At 41.6% G+C, this 19,861-nt stretch overlaps 1 pseudogene; it reads left to right on the top strand.

Annotated features, from left to right (window-relative positions):
- Positions 1-19,861, top strand: part of LOC143126776 (uncharacterized) — a 132,197-nt pseudogene that overhangs the window by 74,355 nt on the left and 37,981 nt on the right.

Below are 19,861 nucleotides of genomic sequence, written 5' to 3'. Positions count from 1 at the left end.
TGCTCATGGGTCTGTCCAGGGTCCTGAAAGCTTCCACTGATCCCAGGTGCTCATTGGTCTGTCCAGGGTCCTGAAAGCTTCCACTGACCCCAGGTGCTCATGGGTCTGTCCAGGGTCCTGAAAGCTTCCACTGATCCCAGGTGCTCATGGGTCATGTGTCTGTCCAGGGTCCTGAAAGCTTCCACTGATCCCAGGTGCTCATGGGTCATGTGTCTGTCCAGGGTCCTGAAAGCTTCCACTGATCCCAGGTGCTCATGGGTCATGGGTCTGTCCAGGGTCCTGAAAGCTTCCACTGATCCCAGGTGCTCATGGGTCATAGGTCTGTCCAGGGTCCTGAACGCTTCCACTGATCCCAGGTGCTCATGGGTCATGGGTCTGTCCAGGGTCCTGAAAGCTTCCACTGATCCCAGGTGCTCATGGGTCATGGGTCTGTCCAGGGTCCTGAAAGTTTCCACTGATCCCAGGTGCTCATGGGTCTGTCCAGGGTCCTGAAAGCTTCCACTGATCCCAGGTGCTCATGGGTCATGGGTCTGTCCAGGGTCCTGAAAGTTTCCACTGATTCCAGGTGCTCATGGGTCTGTCCAGGGTCCTGAAAGCTTCCACTGATCCCAGGTGCTCATGGGTCTGTCCAGGGTCCTGAAAGCTTCCACTGATCCCAGGTGCTCATGGGTCATGTGTCTGTCCAGGGTCCTGAAAGCTTCCACTGATCCCAGGTGCTCATGGGTCATGGGTCTGTCCAGGGTCCTGAAAGCTTCTGCAGCTGTAGGTCACACTGATGAATCAGAAACACATTAAACCACTACACAGGATGCCTCAACTAAACCTGTATCTAAAGGTGTATAAGCACTTTGTTGCAGCTGATGTGCCTAATGTCCATTTCAGTAGAAAGTTCTGATGCCTGAGAGATGCTTTGAGATCTGTCTTTGAGAAGACAGATGAGAAGTGCTGTACAATTTTAATTTATTATGATTATCTACTCTATTATGATGTGGTGGAGTATGTAGCCTATGTGCTTTGGTGTAATGTGTGTATATGAGTGTATTTGGTGTGTGTGTGTGTGTGTGTGAGTGTGAACTGTGTGTGTGTGCGTGTGTGTGTGGCAGAAATCATCTCACTCTATGTGTGTGTGTGTACAGTATTGTGTGTGTGTGTGTGTGTGTGGCAGAAATCGTCTAGCCAAATGGCCCATCTGATCTCACAACCCAAAGGGTCATTGTGTGACATCCACGCAGGTGGTCAGGCCAAGGCTAAGACTTAACTAATTATCATACAGCATTTGTCATCTCACATCCCCCATGGACATCTGGGTCACTGCTTTCACCAACGCCCAGGGAAACACAAGGATCCTCTGGTTGTGATTTCCAAAATATCTGTACATGTACGTTATGAATATAACATATTCATGTTTTGGTTTTGAATTGATCCATGTAATGTGGCCAACAGTCTGATCATGGATACATGGATATTATCACTTTAATGCTTGTGTCAACTCTGACATCACATTTTAAAACAATTAACATGCAGGTCTAAACAAAGGCACTCTAGCCAAAATGACACATTTTGCTTGCAAAAGGCTCTTACTTCAGACTCTTATTTCAATATAGCATTACACACTGGACCACAAAATGCAAAACATAGTTCTCAAAAGGAGGAGTTTCAGCCTTCATTTTTACTATGCCATTTCCGTGCCTGTGTCTGTGCCATTTCTTTCTCATTTTTCTGGTATCAGAAAAACTTTGAAAAGACCAAATGTATTGAGTGAAAATTAATTGTATACCGGTAAACCGTCATTGACATGTAAGACCGTAAGCAGCTAGACAAGACACATTTCATTGAACTACTCTTATGTCTAATGAATGATTGCTGATTGAAGAATTGTGCAAAGGAGATTCACAGGCGTATCAGAGATTCAGACTTATGCAAGGAATCTCTGCCACCTGTGAATAGATGTTTGCAGATCAAAGCATTGAATATGTTTCCTGGTCAAAGCAATCGAGATAAACTGTAACTGCTCTCAGGTAGTCACCTTGTGCAGTGATACAGGTCCCATAATCCTACCAACTGGTGATCTTTCAGCATGAAAACAATCTGTCGGGGAAGAGGAAGAAATCAAGTCACTGGTGAGTTGGGTGGCGAAGAGCGACAATTATTATTTTTTAATTCATGTGTTGTCCACTAACTGTGAGCAATGAGCATGCAAGCACATTGTCATTTTGAGCACCCATACTGTACTCAGTCCTGACTCACATAGTTGATGGTCGATGTGATCTGGAAACTGTCAATCTGACAAGTGCATTCTATAATGCTTATAATGGAACACTAGGTGGCAGCAGTACATCATTAAGACTACACATGTGATGGGATGAGGATGGCGAGTTTTTATTGCCTGTAGTGTGTTTCACAGAAATGGTATCAATGGTATCAGGAAGTGTACACACATAATATATTTCACCTTGAGTCCCAACACAACATGAGGCACTACAGACTGGTAACACTACTAGTGGAGCTTATTGACTGACAGCACTACAGACTGGTAACACTACTAGTGGAGCTTATTGACTGACAGCACTACAGACTGGTAACACTACTAGTGGAGCTTATTGACTGACAGCACTACTGGTAACACTACTAGTGGAGCTTATTGACTGACAGCACTAAAGACTGGTAACACTACTAGTGGAGCTTACTGACTGACAGCACTACTGGTAACACTACTAGTGGAGCTTATTGACTGACAGCACTACAGACTGGTAGCACTACTAGTGGAGCTTATTGACTGACAGCACTAAAGACTGGTAACACTACTAGTGGAGCTTATTGACTGACAGCACTACTGCAACAGGTTGGGGGAGGTATTTATTATTTATTTATTTTATGATGTCACAGAGAGAATGTGTCCCAGCTTGTCCACACCCTTACTGAAGAAGTGCTAAAGGTCATTCATCAGCCTTTGGCTCCTTAGGTCATGTCTATTTGTATTGGTGTGTGATGTATTGTTATTCTCATGGAGACAGTGATTTTTCATAACTTCACTGACTGTGTGTACTGTATTTAAAGTGGCTCATCATCACACCCTCAATACTGTCTCTATATGTTTGGTTCTGTGAGCAGTGGAAAAACATGGAGTTAGGCCACACAAGGACCAAAAGTATTTCATGGTGAACTGGCTATACATGTAGATATATAATAACTAGGATATAAAACTTATCTTGACAATTCTTATTGTGCACAAAACTAGATTGTGTCGGTGCACTGAGTTATAAAACAGGTGAGGAGACGACCTTTGGCCTATTCAGGGATTCATGAGCAGAGTGATCATTAACAGAACAACCTCATTCAGACATCTTGCTTGTCGAAGTTCACTGAGTCGGGCGCCATTTTAAAGACAACAGCCACTTGAGAGCTTCAGAGAACCTCCTGCCTTGTGAAATATGTGAGAGAGGGGGAAAGGGGACAAGACTGAAGACTGAACAGGTAAAGAGGCGTTCACTTCAAATCATTCCAATTCTGAAGAGCCACATATATGCTGTAATGGGCTCCAGTTGCATGTGTTGCTGTGTGGTTCATGTGAAGTGTGTAAAACGAAGTGTGTCTACTGTTAAGGGATGAACATCACATCTCCATGGATTTCATTCTGTCTCTCTACAGTAATGCAATTTCATTTGTCTAAAGGAAGTTACACTGGATTTGAGAAAGTCTGAGCTGCAGCGGCTTTATGAGTTTCCTGATAACTAAACTAAGAATAGTTTGCGCGCACACACACACACACTCTCACACACATACTACACACACACACACACATGCACGCACGGCACACAGGTGCAAGGTTAGTTATAGTCAAGGAGGCATAAACTCATGTTTGCCATTATAGTGGAGGCATTTGCCCTGTTCACCTGTAGTGTCTCTCCAGCAGTGAGGGCTTATTTCAAACCTGTTAGGCCAACATATAACGACCCTGGCTGCATATATTCTAGTTCATGTATGAAGTGATGTGGAACTCAGAGGGTTGCAGTTCTCTTTGCGAGACTAAAGAGTTCAAACAAAGACAAATGCACACACATGCACAAATTCATTTACACACACAGAAGTTTCTGTATTAATAAGTCTCTGTTGATGATTGATTGATTGATTAGGATGGATTACCCTGATGATGCTGTCAGTGGAAATCAGACAGGCAGAGCAGCATGTGCTGTGTCCAGCCACATGTCCCTGAAGGATGAGGAGTCCGTTACTCATGGACATCAGAGGGTCAGCAAAGGACAAGTGCTATTCAGTGAAGGGTTAGTCCACACACACACACACAAACACACACACACACACACACTGACTTTTTACATATTGTCTGTGTTGTCACAGTTGCCTCTTAAATTTGAACCCAAACACAAAACAAAAGCCATTTTTCTCGCAAAAGCAAAACATCTTTACTCGCACAACTGGAAAATACGCTCAGACAGGTGAAATACTATAAGATGATGCACACAAGTAAAATGCAAACTGCACTCTGACTGGCTAGTTGGCACAATCACCAGGTGCCAAGGCACACCACTGGGCATCTCAGGAGGATTTCTAACTTGCTGAAGCTGACCCTCCAAATCCTGACCCCTGGGCACACCACTGGGGCAGCTCGGGTCGATGGCCAGGGCGATGATGAAGACCCCCCCAGGGGCGGAGCAGGGGGCTGATGGGGGCATTTGTGAGTTCAGCTGCTGGAAAGGACCAGCAAAGTGGTGACAGGACCTGGTAGAAAACTACTCTGAGCTGGTCGCTGGAGAGCGGGACTCTGGACTGGCCGATGGAGAGCGCTGGGGACTGGCGGCTGGATAGTGGGACTCGGGCCAGTGAGTGAGCTTGCCACTATAGTGAGCTGGCCACTGGAGGGTGCCGAGGAGCCGGGAACTGGCAGTGGAACTGTGTTCTAAAATACGTTGACTGGAGTCCTTTCCAGCTCTATCAATGGTTGCTTCTTAGAGCCAGGGATGGGCACAAATACATCAAAATGTATTTCCAAATAAAATACCAAATACCCACCTTAAAAAATGTATCAAAATAAACTACAAAATACAGCAGCCAAAAAATTTATCAAAATAAAATACTGTATTTTTGTATTTTCAAAATACTACAAAATACTTCTTTCTAAAAGCCTTTTTCATCTATCCCTTCCCTACCTAGAAAAACATCTGAAAGCAAGAGACTCCTTCCATAATCAGTCAACAGATTAGATATGCTGACCCCTCATGTTAGACATCCCAATATAAAACTCTGCCAGGGTCGGTGCCAGTGGGGAGGGGGGGACATAGTGGGGACATAGTGGTCTCATCATGTCTTTCCATTCATTTTGAAATGTTCTTTAAAGATTAAGGGCCTTCTGATAATATTGCAACATTGAACGTAGGCTATGTGATCGCTCGAAATGTTCTTTAACGTACATAACTCTAACACATTTACGATTGGATGGATTCCATGGATCCGATTTTCCCCTCAACAAAGGAACCAATCACAGAACGGAGGGGGGACAGCAAGACGAAGCAGAAGACATTCGTAGCACCCAATAAATGGCTCTGAGCATTCGTAAACCACGTCTCAAATACAAGAAAATGAATGTGTAGTTCCTAGACCCAAACTCAATGAGATGAGGTCTGGCGTTAGCCAGGCTATGTGGCTAGGCAGAGGCACCAAATGTGATGGAAAGTTTAAGAGTGAACAGGACACTCGGCATGGCTTTTACTATCTGCTCTGACAATCCACTTTTATTGACTGTTAGTCTACTCTTTGAGTTTAGAGATGTACTGTTTTACAGCAACAGGAATGCCGACTCCACAACTGTTGCACTTCTCAGCCAGTTGGCGTAAGAGATTGCCCACTATGAATCAGTGACAATAATTTAAAGACAAACAATCCAAATGGATGACTTATTTAGAAATTTAAGCTAGGTAGCATTTTAACCTTTTAGGTTATTTAATGCCACCACCACACTTATGGTGAGTTTCATCACAGATGAATAATTTTGTATACACCTGAAACTGGTGTGTGCACAACCTCAATGTAAATAAGAAAAATAAAAAATAAAAAATCAGGTTGTCACATTAATACCATCCAATCAGTTAAGCCAATTAGAAGCCAATCATTATGACATTATTAATCATTTCTTATTTAAAATGTGCAAAATTGGAAATGTCCTTGTTTGAGGTATCTTGTCAAGTTACCATAGCACTGAAATATTTCACAGGTCAGAGAACATAGACAAATTTAAAGTCCAGCAAAGGAAAATAAACTCTCTACTGGAGCAGAGGGGCTTGACCATGCAAGGGTGCCACGGACAGACAGAGACAGAGAGTGCTTTATAGATAGTTAGATAGATGTCATCACAGTGTTTCACAGAAAGTATTTTACAGTATTTTGAAAATACAAAAATACACAACACTGAAGTATTTTGATACAAAATACGAAGGCATTTTCATTATCTCAATAAAATACAAATTACAAAATAGTATTTTGTATTTGAAATACGTATTTCAAATACATGTATTAGAAATACTGCCCATCCCTGGTTGTGGGGGGCGAGACTATTCAACAGAGACCCATTATAATACATTTAATCAACATCACATAAGCAATTGATAATGAAACAGTAGAGAATTGTACATAATCATTTGCATGGATGTACCAAAGCATTTGCAACTTGTTTAAAGAAATGAGAATCTGCTTTTTTGATGTGCACAAGTGACACAATGATGTGAAGATTGAACAGGTAGTTTTGAGAATTTCAATTCTGATCTGAGAAATGAACCAAAGCGACTGATAAAAACTGTAAAAGCAGAGCTGTAGTGGATGAGGAGCAGTGAGAGAGCAGTACGTGTTCAAAGCAGATGCTATTGCATCGTCTGTGGACCTGTTTGGCCTGTAGGCAAACTGGAGTGGGTCTAATGGAGAAGACAGGGAGGATGTAATATGATCTTTGATAAACCGCTCAAAGCACTTCATAACAACAGAGGTGAGAGCAACCATGGGCGGATTATGAACTTTTGGGCCCCTGGGCCCAGATGTATTAAGGGCCCCCCACTAATTATCGCATATGTGGGAGGGGGGTTTGGGGGTCCTCCCGCAGAATCTTTTTAATTTGTTTGATGTGATTTCCTGTATTCTGGTGCATTTTGGGGATGGCCAATACTAAATTTAATCAGATTCATAGCCTACATCCTGATTTGTTGATATTGAGGCAATGATTCCATGCAAAACCTTGGGCTTCAGGGCCCCCTGACCCCATGGGCCCCTGGGCCTGGGCCCAGTAGGCCCGTGCAGTAATCCATCCTTGAGAGCAACAGGGCGGTAATCGTTAAGACAGCTCACTGCTGATTTCTTAGGGTTCAGGTTTTTTGTCAGGGAAAGTCAGGTAAAAGTCATGGAATTTTACATTTGACTTACAATGGGAACTTTGAACAAGACGCTGCACCCAAAACTGGATGGATAGACAGATAGATAGATAGATAGATAGATAGATAGATAGATAGATAGATAGATAGATAGATAGATAGATAGATAGATAGATCTATCATATTTTTTCTTGTAAAGAACACATCACAATCAGTATGATTAGTCATAATCATTATGATGGGTTTTTTTTCTCCAACAAAGACTCTGGAACATTTTTATCAGAGCATTCAGAGCAGAGCAATTGTTTTTGCTCTATTGGTTACATGTTCAGTTGGAACCGTCAGGATATGAAAGTTTTTGGGACTTTTACAATAACAGATTGATGGAGATGGCATTTCCAATTCTGTTAAGATGACTGTGGGTAAGGATAAAAACAGGTCTAAAGTGGATGGTAATTTATTCCTAGAAAATTACCTGAAAAAGCTTGTAAGCATGCATTCAGACTCAGTTACTCAGTTACTGGAAGATCACGAGGAAATGCAGTACCGCTTTATGACCACAAGAGTGTAGTGTTTACCATTTAATAAGCGCTGTTCTGCGTGATTGTCACTGGAAATGGATGTAGTGATTTTATCTGTGAATGGTAGTAATTTGGTTTGTATCCTGTATATCTAATTCACTTTATATTTAAGTATTTATAGTTACATCTGGTTGTTTATATGTATATGTATAATTAAATTATCGCACTTTATGATCACCATGTAAGAAGGCCTTATGCCTATGAAATTGGAAATGCAACTGCATGGTATGATTCACTTGCACATTCATATTCATGTTTTTTTTTTTTTTTTAAAAACATATAATCCATTTTAGACTCTCTTTCATTCTTTTTTTCCGCACACATCATACTTATAGTAATTGTAATTGTACAATTATATTTGCATGGCCATATTGGCACCCTGCTATCTAGCAGCCTTTACCAGTAGGTAATGCCAATAAAATGCATAGTCTAGCCTACTTTAGCACAACTCATAGTAGGCTACTACCGCCCACTCTGCTTTCTCTGCTTGTTGTTGTAGTACAGCGGCTAAGGCCAGATTTTTACCTGAATCGTTCAGTTTTTGCAGAAAGCACGAAACTTGGCACAGTTATAGTACTACCCCTAGTGATCAAAAATTGAAATGGACCACAACACATAGCGCCCCTTAGTGGCCCCTATCTTGACTTCAAATTTGGCCACCAAAATATGCCCTTTTTTTCTACATTTATAATGCTATGCTGCTTTTAACACATAATATGACATCTATAGCCATCTTTCAGCATTATGAAATATATGAGACAATCATGCATAAATAATGGTGTGTTGGATTTTAAAGAAGTAGCCATACATTCTGACAAACATTCTGAGTCAAAAACTGGGGTGCGTTTAGGCTATGTGTGAAGTTTTGACTGTGTGACTAAACCCTGCACTTGCCTGGACTCAATCCTTCTAATTTGCCCCTTAGAGGCAGGCATGCTAGCAAGGAGGCTAAAACCCATAGATGCTAGCGTCTCTTTAAGAAACATGCTTCCTTTTGGGAAATTAGCTATTTTGTCTTCTATCCTAGAGTTAGATAAATTAGTACATACACCCAGTCATAGTTAGATAAATTAGTATATAACCCAGTCCAACACATCCTACTGTTTGCCTAATTCAATTGAGGTGGGTGGGGCCAATTAGCATATGCTAATTTAGGATTCTAGTGATTGTTTGAAAAGGTCCATTTTGTTTTATTGTAGTTTAACATTTTGTATCCCATAAAATGATTATGCCTGTCAATGAAGCTAATTTAAATATGTAATACCTTATGAGTTTAGCTCCCTCCTGACACATTAGGGCTCATGCTAGTCAGTGAACCAGCACTTTTAGGACACTGGCTAGTGCGTTCAGCGCCCAGTCCTTGGGTGTGCTTTGTGGTGGAAACACCAAAAGCTCAATACAGGTAAAGTTGAGGTTGTTCTGATATAGTTAAGTCCAAGACTTGCTTGAAGACCACTTTCTCCAAAAACTATGACAAGAAAGGAAGAAGGGAGATAGGTCTGTAAAAACAGGAATGGTGGCAAATGATACTTTTTCCATCTTTATCCTCCGTGACTGATTTTTCAGTAGTTTCACATTTGGCGAGGGTCAGTGTCACTACTGGTAGCATAAGCCAGCACCTGGAACCTACACACGTTGCACAGGTAGTCCAACTCCTCCAGAATGGCACACCAAAACGTTCCATTGCTAGAAGGATTGCTGTGTCTCCCAGCGCAGTCTCAAGAGCATGTTGGAGATTCCTGGAGACAGTTGCTCTAGAAGAGCTGGGCAGGATGGTAGAGGGTCCTTAACCCAGCAGCCGGACCAGTATCTGCTCCTTTGTGCAACAACAAACAGTGGGAGCCCTGCCAGAGCCCTACAAAATGACCTCCTCCTGGCCGCTGGTGTGAATGTCTCTGACCACACTGTCAGACTTCATGAAGGTGGCCTGAGGGCCCGATGGCCTCTGGAAGGACCTATGCTCACTGCCCAGCACCGTGCAGCTCAATTGGCATTTGCCATAGAATACAAAATTGGCAGTTTCGCCATTGACACCCTGTGCTTTTCACAAATGAGACCAGGTTCACCCTGAGCACGTGAGGTCTAAAGATGTCTTGGAGAATGTAATGCTGCCTGCAACATCATTCAGCATCAGGATGAAAACTTCTGGGTTCCTCCTGGTGCACAACAATGACTGGACACATGTAGCGAAAATGTGGAGGTAGTTCCTGGAGGATGAAGGCATTGATACCATTGACTGTCCCCCCACACTCCCCTGACTTAAATCCGATTGAACACCTCTGGGACATTATATTTTGGTCCATCCAACACCGCCAGGTTGCAACACCGACTTGTAAAGGAGCTCAGTGATGGCCATGTCCACATCTGGGATCAGATACCCCAGGACACCATCTGCTGTTTCATTAAGAGCATGCCCCGATGCCATCAAGCATGTCGGGGCCATACGAACTACTGAGTACCATCATGAGTTGCTGCGCTGAAATTCAAGCAAAATGGACTAGCTTGCCACGTCATTTTTTCCACTTAGATTTTCGGGGGGTCTTTTAATTCAGTCCTCTGTGGATTGATCATTTTCATTCCCAAATAACGAAGTGCCATCCTTTTGTTCCTAACATATTACCCAGTCCATATCAGTTTGAATCCTACCTCACAGGATGCTCGTTTAACATATCATGGCTTGGAGAGCTGTCCGCACCTCACCATCCCACCACAGGGGTCTCCCAGGGCTCACTACTGGGCCCCCTTCTCTTTGCTATCCACACCACTTCTTTGGGACAGATTATTTATTCGCACAGGTTCTCATACCACTGTTATGCAGATGACACATAGCTTTATCTGTTCCACCTGATGACCCCTTGGTCTCGGCACGGACCTCGGATTGCCTCTCAGACATATCTTCATGGATGAAGGCACACCACCTCCAGCTAAACCTCTCAAAAAACAAACTGCTGGTCCTCCCAGCTAAACCTACTGCTCCCACCTACTCGAATGCCCTCATACAGGCATATATGCTACCCCCCGACCATTGCGCTCTTTAGACAAACATCGTCTAGCTCTGCCACCGGTACGCTCAGGTCAATCCAAACTTTGTTCATCTGTTATTCCTCGTTGGTAGAACGCGCTACCAGTTCCTACTAGAGCAGGGACATCTCTCTCCATCTTCAAAAAACTCCTGAAGACCCAGCTCTTCAGAGAATATCTCCTCGTAGCACTACTTACAACTAGCTAATTCTACCACCTGACTTGACTGTATAAAAACAGCACTCACTGAGGCACTTTTCCCTATTGTACTCTACCTTTTTGAATTGTTTGAAATTGTTCTAGAATTGTTGAGAGAATTGTTTTAAAAGTGTTAAACTGTTTACCAGGTTGTAAGTCGCTTTGGCTAAAAATGCGTCAGCCAAATGTAATGTAAAATAGATATCCAGCATGATGTTTTCCCCCATTGAGTGTATAATTTTTTTGAGCAGTGTATAGTAAGAGTTAAGGTTTGCTCAGAGAGAAAAGAAGGTAGAATAAGAATTTATTGATGATGTAGGTAGTTACTTCAATTAACCAAGATAGAATAATTGTCTTATATTCTTACACATAGTGGCCATATTGGAATCTTACCAGATTATACTTGATGCCTCGTATATTATTGAGGTTGTCATGTGATAAAATGACTGTTCAAACTTTGAAATTATTTTTGAATGATATTTCTATCATGAATAACAATAGAGATGGTCTATATTTTCACATTTGGTATCCGCCATATTGGATTTCAAAATGGCCAACATCAAGTTTGTTTGGAAATCATGTCAATAGCTTCCTTGACCCTAAAAATTGAGTGTTAGAACTTAAAAGACTTTTTTATCTTGTTTAATTTTGAAGTTGTATCAACAATTCTATTAAGAATGATAGCCATATTTGAATTCAAGTTGGCAGCCACTAGGGGGGGCTATGTGTTGGGGTCCATTTCAATTTTTGATCACTAGGGGTAGTAGTATAACTGCCAAGTTTCATGCTTTCTGCGAAAACTGAACGATTCCGGTGCTTAGCCGCTGTACTATTGGCTCTAATGCGAAAAGGACATCTTCTAGCCCTGGCTGCCGCTAGGGGCGCGTCTAGATTTCTAGGCTAGACATCTTCCGTTTTAGACATCTGATGTAGCCTAATAGCTTGCACTGAAGGCAAATAGTCTACACATTGTGGCGCGGCGCATGAGAGCAAGAATCCCATCGTGGGCAAAAACATTTTAACGTTTCTTTTTTAATGGAGGTAAGTAGAGTTACAGCTATGTGGTGTGTGACCTGCGCAGCTACGCCGAGTGGTGGCTGTAGATTGGAGACGTAGCCTTTGCCCACGTGATGACCGCGGAACAAGTGAAATCGAAAGTAAATCTTAAGGGACATCTTAACCTGTGTTTGGGCAAGAAGTAAGAAAATTTCTGACGGTTTATGGAAGTAAGTAGATAAAGCGAGTTAAATGTAAGTTTGTGATCGATTAGGCTACAGAGACGTTAATATTGATGTCGATTTCGTAGACTGGAGATAATCTAGAGAGGGACACAGTCTGAGAATTCATGGATTTGCTCGTTGACTATCAGCGGCCTCCATTTCATACAACGCTTTCAGACCCTAACTTTATCTTAAGCTAATTTGCGTTGCGTCTTCAGTCAAATAGGCCTACATGTAGTCTAATAAAATGTCTATCGAATTGATCAGCAGAAACATAGTTACACATAAATTACATAATTACGCTATTAAATATCCAGGCTAAAAGCCAGGTAGGTAGAAAGAAGGACGGCCTAGAGAACAACATAGGCATAGGCAGCCTAAACTTACTTTGTAGGGTGGAAGACAAACATGTTGTCAGTAGGCCTATGACTGAACCAGTGGCAGTGAGTGACATTAGTATAAACTTGTTTTGTACGCATTTGGTATAATTATTTAATAAATATGTAATTATATATTTATTATAATTATTGTTTATTTACATTCTATATTTTATTAATATTGAGCTATCCACATATAATGGGCTTGGAGATTTTAAGAATTAAAGGAGGGGAGGTTGTTTTTTGGTCATTTTCATAGGATTACAAAGGTATGTGGGGTAGCTAGTAGGCACTTGAAAAACTATGTGAAAGTAGCTCAGTGTATGGGCATTTAGTATAGGCCTACAAAGTCCCAATGTTGTACCATACAAATAAATAATTTGAGTTAAAATCATTGTTTTGCCTCAGGGCCAAGAATGAAAACCCATAGGTATACAATATAACCAAGTAAGTGTATTTATGTATGAATGAAACATGCTACATCACTTTATACACAAAATAACTATAAACTGAGACATTGCCGTGTTGATTTTTGTGTTACTACTAGCTACTCCACATACAATTTTAGACTTTATCCTTAATATCTTCATGTGCATTATTGCAGAGACCTCAAATATTGGCTCAACATTAATAAAATGTGTATTTGCAAACAGAATGATTGGTGTCATGTGGATACAAAAATGAGTTTAGAAGACCCTCAATGTTCTTCCCCCTTATATAAGTAATGGGCATGAGAGTGTAAAAATGATGCATTTTATGAAAACATTGGAATTTAACAAACATATTTTACAGATATTAGTTTTGGGACCTAAATAGATAAACTTTGAGCAAAATCTGAGACGGCACAGCAACCACTTTCCAGTCTGATTTGTTGCGGCATGACCCTTATACTTCCCCTGTCAGTGGTTCCCTGGTCTCTGTCAACATGTCTGTTATTGGTGGAGCAGAAATGGGTCGAAAGATCTGATTGGTCCACATAGCTGCTAAAAGTAAGTGTTTCATGAGGAACCTCTCATCAGAAACATTTTCCTCACCTCTTTTTAGACTCACCTCTCTCTCTCTCTCTCTCTCTCTCAATTCTCTCTCTTTCTCTGAATCTCTGATTTGATTGACTGATTAGAATGGATTTCCCTCAAGAGGGTGAGGATGCTATTGGTGGAAATCAGACAGACAGAGCAGCATGTTCTGTGTCCAGCCACATGTCCATGAAGAATGAGGAGCCCGTCACTGATGGGCATCAGAGGGTCAGCACAGGAAGAGTGCTGTCTTATCCAAGGTGAGTTGTTTCCAGAATCCAAGACATCATGGCCCCATCTTACACCTGGCACATTGGGGTGCCAGGTGCATCACAATTGTCTTTGCTAGTTTGTGGCCAAAACAGTTCATCCCACCAGGTGTGCACACTGTCTCACCCTTAATCAACCCTGCACACCACTGGTGTGTCAATGAGAAAACAAGGTGTATTGAGGTACATGATCACAAATTTATATTTTGAAGCCACTGAAAATTTCACTGACAGAGAGAGATAGATGTTTGTAGACATGCTAACCTTACTGACTATTGTGAAGATGTCTATTATGTGTGTTGTCTCCATGTGTATCCAGACCACAGACACACAGACCAGTGTCTCCAGTGCCCAGCTGTGTGTCCATGAAGAGTGACCAGTCCATAGAGCTCCCTCACAATTTCATCGGTGGACCACCACAGTCTGATCCAAAGTGAGATTTTACTGTAGAGTAGGCGTGTGTGTGTGCGTGTGTTTGAGCAAGGGAAAGAGAGAGAGTTTGTGTGTATGTGTGTATTTGTATGAGAGAGACAGTTCCTTAGTGAGCAAGTGTGTGTGTAAGTGTGTGTGTGTGTCATTGAGTTTGTGTGTATGAAGCAGGGGTAGACATGCTAACCTTCGTTAGTATTGTGAAAATGTGTTGGTTCAGTCTATTATATATTTGATCTCCTTGTGTATCCAGATCGCAGACACACAGACCAGTGTCTCCAGTGCCCAGCTGTGTGTCCATGAAGAGTGACTGGTCCATGGTACACCCTCACAATTTCAGCAGTGGACCCCCACAGTCTGATCCAAAGTGAGATTTCAGTTTTTGCGTCCATTTGCAAGAGTAGACAGGTGCGTGTGTGTGTGTGTGTGTGTGTGTGTGTGTGTGTGTGTGTGTGTGTGTGTGTGAGTGTGAGTGTGTGTGTGTGTGTGTGTGTGTGTGTGTAAGTGTGTAAGTGAGTGAGAGAGAGAGGAGAGAGAGTTTGTATGTGTTTTTGTGTGTGTGTGATAGAGAGAGAACATTTGTGTGTGTGTGTGTGTGAGAGAGAGAAAGAGTTCCGTAGTAAACAAGTGTGTGCACTTGTGTGTGTAAGTGTGTGTGTGTGTGTGTGTGTGTGTGTCATTGAGTTTGTGTGTATGAAGCAGGGGTAGACATGCTAACCTTCGTTAGTATTGTGAAAATGTGTTGGTTCAGTCTATTATATATTTCATCTCCTTGTGTATCCAGATCGCAGACACACAGAGCAGTGTCTCCAGTGCCCAGCTGTGTGTCCATGAAGAGTGACTGGTCCATGGTACACCCTCACAATTTCAGCAGTGGATCACCACAGTCTGATCAGTGAGATTTCAGTTTTTGTATCCATTTACAAGAGTAGACGTGTGTGTGCGCGTGTGCATGTGCGTGTATTTGAGCTAGGGAAAGAGAGATTGTGTGTGTGTGTGTATGAGAGAGAGAGAGTTCCTTAGTGAGCAAGTGTGTGTGGATGTGTGTGTGTAAGTGTGTTTGTGTCATTGAGTTTGTGTGTATGAAGCATGGCTAGACATGCTAAAATTCGTTAGTATTGTGAAGATGAGTTAGGTCAATCTATTATGTATTTTGTCTCTTTGTGTATCCAGATCGCAGACACACAGACCAGTGTCTCCAGTGCCCAGCTGTGTGTCCATGAAGAGTGACTGGTCCATGGTACACCCTCACAATTTCAGCAGTGGACCCCCACAGTCTGATCCAAAGTGAGATTTCAGTTTTTGCGTCCATTTGCAAGAGTAGACAGGTGTGTGTGTGTGTGTGTGTGTAAGTGAGTGAGAGAGAGAGGAGAGAGAGTTTGTATGTGTTTTTGTGTGTGTGATATAGAGAGAACATTTGTGTGTGTGTGAGAGAGAAAGAGTTCCGTAGTAAACAAGTGTGTGCACTTGTGTGTGTAATAGGGGTGTAACGGTTCATGTATTCGTATTGAACCGAAACGGTACGGGCGTCACGGTTCGGTGCATGAATTTACACGGAGAATACACGGTATAAAAATACATAAAACTCGTGTGCGGATTAATTAATGTCATGCGCAATTACTGTTAAGTAGCGAGAGTTACGGGAGTTCTTTAGCGACACCTAACGCTAATCTGTAGCCTCGCCTGGCGCCTATGTTTTTGTCAGGTTGTCAGTCGAGTCCGTCAGTCATTAGCAGCACTAAGGTTAGACCCACAAGAGTTAGAGGATCCGCTGGTCTCTTTAAGATCGCAAGTTTGAGAACTTCAGTTACAGTAACGTTAGTACAGGCGAAAGAGTGGTGGATAAGATGAAACTGTGTGTCGGCGTTGTTCAGCAGTTGTTGGGTATGTGAGTGGAAAAAATGCTACACATATTCGAAGCCATCACCCAGATGATGTAGGCTTCCCCTGCGCTTCAGCAGCCTTTGGATACACATACAAATAGGGCCAAAACCTATGGCTTAAATTAAATGATTTCGTAATGACAGAAATCTATGTAAATCGCGTGGTAATTACCTTTATGTTGGGGTAACTTGTAACTTCTCACATTAGGAGCTGGTAGTGTTAAGTGCATAGACAGTAAAATAAAGTGACAACGCTAACCAGGCTAATAAACAAACCATGCTACGGTGAGTTAACGTCAAAGGGCAAAGTCACGTGACTTCTAGTTGTAGTCTGTTTATGAAATGAAAGGAGCAATTTCGTTTTTAAAAAAAAGGCAAAATAGTGTGATATTTTCACAGTTAGTAGGCTAGATTATTACTTTACACACAATGAAAAATATTGAGGCAAATTGTAGACCCTTCCATATACAACTAAACACAGATGTTGAAGGTCTTGCTTAAGTGGATTTTTAAAAATCATTTTTCTATGTAATTTGCACTTTCAGAAATAAGAGATGCTGTAGGCCTATTTTCAGTTTTATAGCTGATTGTCTTATTTTGTTTACAAGTTACAGATGGAGTCTGGGTACTTATTGTACTGTTTAGCCTACATCTTACACACTTCAGGCTGTTGCAGATAGCTCAGGGAAGAGACTGTATGACACTAGGTGGTACAGCCTGAGACATGCACAATAAAAAAAAAATGCTTTCTGCATTTTTGTTTTGCTTTTCCCTCCATTGTACCGAACTCGTACCGAACCGTGATGTCCGAACCGAGGTATGAACCGAACCGTCACTTCTGTGTACCGTTACACCCCTAGTGTGTAAGTGTGTGTGTGTGTGTATCATTGAGTTTGTGTGTATGAAGCAGGGGTAGACATGCTAATCTTTGTTAGTATTGGGCAGTTCCAGCGTTATGGATGTGACAATTGGACTCATATTGGTAAACAAAATGCCTTAGAGTGGGGGCAAAATTAGTATCAGTGAATATTTTGCATAACTTTTAATGCAACCTCTGTCCTCTGAATACTGAGAAATCCTCAAATTTCATATAATCAATTTCATCCTAAGAATACAATGCATTTTATCAGCGTTATGGATGTGACATGAAATGGACACACTTTTGTGAGAGATTACAGGTTTTCTACAAACTCTGTGAATTTTGAAGGAAACTGCCGAAACTATGATACATGTACCATGAAGGAGACAAAAAGTGTGTTTTTGAAACTATGCGTCATTTTCGTAATGCATTATGTAGGAAAAACTGGCGTTATGGATGTGATGTGTCTGAACCAGTCCTCGACAAACTACATAAAACATAAATAAGTAGTGAATTTTGATATGAAACAATTGAAATAGTAATCATGAAAAACTAGCGATGAAATTATTGCTTCCTCACTCACTAAGATCCACAGGAAGAATCAGGACAACAAGTCATTTAAAATATAAAAAAGACATTTATTTTTTTCTTTTTACGGTCATCAATTTTGGTCAGTGATTCCCGGGTTACTGAAACACCAGGGAACATGAAACTTGGTGGCCACTCCCCTAAATAACTAGCCCTACCTGAACCGTTGCACCCAAGATGACAAAATATTTATGATATGTTAGTCTCTAGAGTCCGCATGAACCTAACCCATACCCACTCATTTGTGATTTGCACACATAAAGTACATGCACGCGCACGTGCACACACGCACATGCACACACACGCACATGCGCACACACACGCACGCACGCACAGTCGCACACATACAGACAGGCAAGCACACACACACACATAAACACATACAGACAGGCAAGCACACACACACACACACACACACATGCACAAACACCCACCCACATGAATGCAGATACATAAACACACACACACAGGCACGCATACGCACATGCACACACACAGACACACACACACACAGACACACACACGCACTCTTATAAACAAAAGCAAACTCACATATGCACACATTTACATGCACATGAGGAACATGAAACACGTGATTTATTTTTGCGAAGAGAATATGCAGGACTGAGAGGCGGTCATATTTTGTACCGCTATGCGGTACATCTAGTTTATTGCTGCCCTTACTCATGTTACTCTGTGGGTATTAGCTACAGAGGACCTGACACTCCAAATGCTGTCATATCGCGTCACATTTAAAATTAAACTGTGTTAAGCAGACGTGAACGGCAGGCTGAACAGATCTGCAACAGAAGGAGGTTGCTATGTTAACTCCAGCTGCAAAGTCAGCCATCTTCACCAGCACGACACGACACACCAACACGATAATCCAGTTACTGTACAACATTAGTATGACAGTTACAGGAAGATAATCGCTCAGATTTTCGTTATTAGGCCACTTGAAAATAGGCTATGGCTAGGCTAATCACTGGAGGTATTTTAATATTATGTTTGTTTTGCTAATGGTTAGGCAAGGCCTCCCTGTGGTTTTGATCAACCTAATAATCTTTGAAATGTCAATTGTAAACACTAAGTTGTAGGGGTGGGCGATATGGACAAAAAATAATATCTCGATATTTTTTGTGATTTTGACGATAACGATAATTAGTCGATATCCTTTAAAAAAAATTGTAAAAGTCTGAGTTACTTTACAGCTCATTGTTTATGAATAGCATCAATACAATAATAATCAATAACCTAACCTGTGACTTTTTAACCAAATCAACCAATGCATTGTCACTGACACATTTCCAATTTTGCCCCTGTGTGTGTGGCAATGGTCTAGCCAGCTACATTAGAGAAGATGACTAGGCCTAACAGTGTCTCAAGAGAAAGTCTGAAGCTGAAGTTCCTTTCAAAAACCTTTATTTAGGATTCACTGTAAAACTAAGCAGACCAACAGAGTACATCTCAGTTATTCCCTTCGATGTTTTGTTTAAGAGAAATCATGTAGGCTAGCATTCCAAGTTACAGAATAGAAACTAATGCGTTAGCTTATGGCTAATGTATATGAGAAATCCCATAGAGATGCTAACGGTTAGCATAATCGATACACGTAGATATTTAGAGCGAACTTTAGTCCATTTACAAAAGGGTGACATGAGAAGAGTAGTTTGTTTACAACTGACTACTAAAATACTTAAAGGCAAATGTTTTCTCACCATATAATACCATGTAGGAAAAAAGGACTGTCTCATCAATGCTAGTGAACAGAAGTAGCTGCACAAAATCCCTTGTAGGCTACGTCTTGATCTCATTAGACCTGCTTGTGACAACGTGGACCCACTAGGGATCATGTGACACTTGCTCTGCTGCAACGGGGCTTCTCTTGCATACACCTCCTGGATTTGTGAATGTATGGGGTTTCAATGCGTGATTGAGTGTTTTTCCCCCATAAGTAATTTAAATACTCGATGTAATGTAAATTTGCAAATCGTTAAAACAACAATGACGATATTATCGCAGACGATATCGCCCACCCCTACTAAGTTGA

Source organism: Alosa pseudoharengus, unplaced genomic scaffold, assembly GCF_046254945.1.
Source record: "Alosa pseudoharengus isolate Yale_2024_CS ecotype anadromous, Long Island Sound unplaced genomic scaffold, YU_APseudo_1.1 YU_APseudo_1.1_scf_1, whole genome shotgun sequence".
NCBI classification, from domain to species: Eukaryota; Metazoa; Chordata; class Actinopteri; order Clupeiformes; family Clupeidae; genus Alosa; species Alosa pseudoharengus.
The sequence above is the reverse complement of the archived record's forward strand: the minus strand, read 5'-3'. Positions and strand labels throughout refer to the sequence as shown.